Raw genomic sequence first — 5,455 nt, 5'->3', positions numbered from 1 at the left:
TTTTGGGTGTTCAAAATTATTTAAGTACGGCTTTGGGTGTCAGGGGTTTTGTTTGTGCCCCCCGTGTGGTGTTACTGGAGGCGCACTTAGTCAGTGTAGTGTTTGTGTTGGTGTTTAATTAAAGATCGGGGCAACCTTTCACCGATTATCTGTTTGGTAGTGTCGTACCCTTAATTTTAATTAGCTGTACTGGTTTTTTAAATATTGTTGTTGCGTGTTTAAACGATAATTATTCGATGTAATTACGGGAAAGGAAACTTTGGCCATTTGACGGCCCGTGCGGTGTATTTTACGTTTTTGAAATTGTGTTTTGCCGGGGTTTTACTTTTTACATGCTTTTATGTGAAAACTGTATTTACTTATTGTGTTTTCCCGTGTTTAATATGAAGTGCAACCGGGGCTTTTTTGAACCGCCCTTTTTTATTTTTGTCTACCGTGATTACAAACAGTGGATTTGCGTATTTGATAAGGGAAAATTTTAACCTTGCCTATTTTAATTGATTATTACAGGGGTGTACGTGCAAACCCTTTACAAGGTGATTTACATGATGGGGTAATGGAGATGAGACGCATTAAAAGTGTCTTTGAAAGTTAGCACGTTACACGCCCAAGATGGTGGGGGGAAGAGATGATAAGGGGGGACCCCGCTGCGGGAAAAAACCCGTTTGAGCACGAAGCCGGGGGCATGGACCCGAGCATTTATGTACCACGAGAAAACACTTTTCGATGAGTTTGGTGAGGGGGTTTTTGATCAGGGTTACACTGAAGTTACGGGGAAAAACAAGGCAAGAACCAAAACTCTAAACTCGCCCCTAAATGCCTGGGGAAAACGTGACATCCGGGGGTTTTTCGGGCCACCTTTTTACGGGGGGCCCTCTTACTACAAAGGGAAACCCCAGAAAAATGGACCAATCTTTTTAAAAAACTATGGCTTGGAGGTAACTCTGCAAATGCTCCCCTTTTGAAAAGCATTAGTAAAAGGCCCTTTTTGGATTTTTGAGGTTTTATGGGCCACAGGACACAATTGTCACGCGTCCCAACTGGGGCCTGCCCTAAGCGGGAAAGCCGACCTTAAAGACGCGTCTCCATACAAAGCCCTAATCCTTTTACCGGTTACCTAAAAAAACCGGAGCCAGGCCAACGATATTGTTTTCAGCAGTACGTCTTAAAAACCCGCCCAGTCGAAATTAGACGTGGGAGAGAAAGGGTTTAAACCCTGTAAACAAAAAAAAAACGTTTTTTTGGCACCATCCTTGCAGCCCTAAGCAATATATAAAGGATGTGTGACCCCCGAGTGAGACTGACGTGGGCCGCACAACGACCCTCTGCCCGCCCTCCCCAAAAAAGCCCCAAAGGGGGTTCCTGTTTCTACCACTTCATAGTTACCTCCCGAGACCCCTCCTTTTTTACTTTTTTTTTTTTAACATGTAAGCTGTAATCCTGTAATGCTTTTATTTTTCTAGTGGGGGCTGGTCGTGTTTATTTTTCTGGAATGTTCTTTTAGTTGAAAAGTTCCGTTTTAAGTTATATGTGTATTTAAGTATAGCTTTAAGGTATGGTTTTCTTAGTTTAAGGTTTTACTTTTAAGTCATTTAGTTTTTAAGTTCATTTCATTTAGTTTAAAGCCTTTTCGAGTTTTGGTTTTAAGCTTTAGGTTTGTTTATTTTGCAGTTTTTTTTTTTAGGTCATGGTCACTCGTCCTATATATTCCTGAGATTTGCAGTCATGTACTTGTCTGCTGTCTCTTGTAAAGGATGGATATACTAATCCTCTCTCCTTTCAGATAAAATTTTTGTGCTCTGAACTTCAAGTCTGTTGGCAGTTCCTCGAGTTTCCCTCGACCTGAGCGCCCAACACAGTCAGCCCTTCCCCTGACGTCAAGGTGGGCACACGCCCGAGACCGGAAGTTTGGCTAAGGAGGCCTTCGCCTGGCCCGCCACCTGTTGGGGCCTCTCGCTCAGTTGTGCTGGCCGCTCGGTGGGCAAAGGGAGTTGTAGTGGACGCGATGTATCCCTGCTAAAGTCGCGAGAGCTCAGACTCGGACAGTTCGTAAAATGTCCCGTCCAACCTGAAGAATAAGTCGTCAACGCTGAAAAGGTTGAAGCCCTTGGTGTTCACAGTAATAAGTACCCTTCACTCCTGATGAACCATATGCCTCCAAACTGAGCACGGGCGAGGAAGAGGGAGGGCAAACTCGATGTCCTTGCTCAGGCCATCAAATCTGTAATAGAGTGGGCTAGAAGAGAGGAAGGAATTGAAAGCAAAAAACACCGTTCATCCCCACCTCTGCCGCTGACCGGGGAGTGGGGAGAAACCGCTTATCCCAGCCGCGTAAAAGGACATAGGGAAGGGAAGAGGAGAAAATGAACTCCAATCTCTGTAACTGAAAAACATCGGAATACAATAAAAAAAAGAAACAACCAGAGAAAAGAAAAAATTAATGGCATTCCTTATGAAAGGGAAAACCCAGCAGAGAAGGAAGACATTAACTATCTTTCCCGGTAAAACAAAAACTGTCTGACCGTTCCAGGCAATGCAGGAATGCAGCTGTTAGGGCAGGGTTGTCAATTAGCATTACTTTATCGCAGCATTTCGTATTATTTCGGTGTCATTCATGTTGGACGCGAAATTGAACATGGGGTGTTTCGAAGGCGAGGAAAATACGTAGGAGAATTGAAGAAGTAGTTGGTGCTTTTAGATGGGGCACCACATACTATACCTGGACCATCAATCTACCAAGAGTACTATATAAAACCATAAATGATTACCTAAAAAGGTACCACGGCACTCTCCGTGGGAAGGAACAACAAAAAATAAATCCCCCCCTCTCCCCCCCTCCAAAAAACAAAAAAAAAACAAAAAAAAATGGGACCCTACCACTACTCACTCAAGGAGCATCAAACATGAAAACTACAACTAAGTATCATGCTGTGACGACGGCGGCTCGACATGAAACCTACGTTAAAGAAGGAAGATGAACATTCAGCGAGAGTTTTGTCTTCTGAAGTGTAAATTCTCAAAAAAAAAAAAAAAAAAAAAAAAAAAAACATGTATATCGATATATATATATATAATAGATATACTATGATAATATATAATATATGAAAAGTGTACTATTCTTTCAGCGCTGTTGCGCAACATTTCTCTCTGTTTTTCTCTGATTCTTCTGCTTACCTTTTTCTCTTGCGCTGACTGAGGTGATATAGACTCACTATAGAGTAAAGTGTTCCAGGAAAACTTTCTAGAAAAGGAGTAGCCCTTTCCCTGACCCTAGCATTTGATGGTTGATGTATATTGATAATAGTAGATAGTAACAATGATGATAGTAATAATGAAAAATGATAATGGTGCAATAATGATAATCAGGGGTAAAAAAAAAAAAAAAAAAAAAAATTTTGGTTTTTAAAATCCAATATATTGTTGAATTAATCCCATACATCATATTTTGCCTGTCTAAAATTTTTAAATGTCTTCCATGAAATTAAAAAGTATTAGTAAATATTATTTTGAGCCGCGCGCCAGTCATTGAACTGAGTACACAAAAAAACAACTTTCAAAATTCAGTTAAAATCTTTGTGAAAAGCCAGACGACGCTACCAAAAGGAATGAAGTAACGATAATATGCAACATCTCTACTGATTACCTCATCCTTGGTTCAGAAAAATGGCTTATGCTCCTGCTTCCCACGAGTAGTTAGGTTAGCATTATATGTATTTGTTATAGACCTGTAAAAATATACAACGTGCAAAATCAGTTTCACTCCTGATGTTTACTTGAGTCAGTCGCATATATTTGTGAACCCAATCTGTCTCATTTTGAAAGTCTTCTAGGTTGGAAGGACATAGGCAAAAAGAATATTGGGACTAATATTTGATAAACAGATTTAATGATATTATAAACAAGAATATGAACGGAAAATTCTTATAAAAGTAGGTAAGAGTTGGATAAAGAGAGCTGGCCACATGCTACATGATATTTCCCCCCTTGTTTGGAAAGTGGCATATCATAAAGGTTTCAAGGATAAACCGGAATACGCGCAGGATAAATATCCAGTCTGCCAATCTTCAACCGTATTGATTTACATAAAAAAATGCACAATTAAAAATTATTATAATTTACTGGTTTTAAATTCCCCCTCTTTTTACACAAGGTGTCGGATTAAAGGAATAGCCTTTTTCTTCAAATTTAATGTTATCTGTTGACAAATCACTTTTTTCACTGGTACTATAAGATACTGGAGTTTATACATTTTGAACGCTTCAATTAGCAGATATGCCCAAGATTTGAAGAAAAAAGTAAATAAATGGTTTTCAAGAATCATCACAGAGCAAAGACGAGGAAAAAAACCATAAAATAATTGTAGTGTTCATAGACAGATACTAAAAAACACATTATTTACATATTCTACAAAAACGAAACATTTTTGCGGGTTTGACTCAGTAGTAGATGCTTTACTTTTTCAAACCGATTAAAGAAAGACATGAATGCAAGGTTACGATTTTCTTTGGAGGCAGTAGACGTAGAAAACTTGGATTTAGAGACTAGAAGGAGAAACCTCGTGTATAATATTATTACTATTTATTTTTATTATTATTTTACTTCTATTATTAATTATTAAATTAATACCACATTATCTTATGATAGCCAGAAACTGCTATTATAAAACAACTACCACTATTATTTCATTACACAAATTAATCAATTAGAAGTAATAATAGTGATGACAGTCAATAATAACGATAGAAAACATAAATGCATAATAACATAATAATAATAATAATAATAATAATAATAATAATAATAATAATAACAACAACAACTCCATTATCATACGAGATTCATAAATAGACAAATGCTAATGACGACATGGTAAGTACAGTGGAACCAGGAAGAAGAAATGTATAACAGCTACGTTTACTACTACCAGTAATAGGAAATCAGAAATAGAGCAACAGAAAAACATAAGAATGGGTGCTAAAAATATTTTGTGGACTTTTTTTTTTTTTTTTTTTTTTTGTTATGAAAATGTATCCAAATTCTCGTTGTTCTCAATTTTCATCATCAATTATTGTCATGATTATAGAATTCTGGTAATTATATCATTATTTACCCTATAATTGCCAGAATCATCAAATGAATGGAAAAAACGTCATTTTGGAGTCTACTCTCAAAAGGCATATTTCGCTAGATTTTGCCGCTTTTTCGACTTTGGGATTTTGTTGTTTTACCTTTTTATTTATGTGGGACACAATTCCTTTTATCATCATTATTCTCATGATTTCATCATTTATCATGATTATCATCATTATTATCGTTATCATCATTCATTATCATCATTATCATTATTATCAATCATCATTATCATCATTATTGCAATTATTATCATCATTACTGCAATTATTATCGATTATTATGCAATTTATTGCAGAAACAAACCAAAAACCCCCAAAAAAAA

The sequence above is a fragment of the Penaeus monodon genome, unplaced genomic scaffold, assembly GCF_015228065.2.
Source record: "Penaeus monodon isolate SGIC_2016 unplaced genomic scaffold, NSTDA_Pmon_1 PmonScaffold_144, whole genome shotgun sequence".
Classification (NCBI taxonomy): domain Eukaryota; kingdom Metazoa; phylum Arthropoda; class Malacostraca; order Decapoda; family Penaeidae; genus Penaeus; species Penaeus monodon.
Note: the sequence above shows the minus strand (reverse complement) of the source record.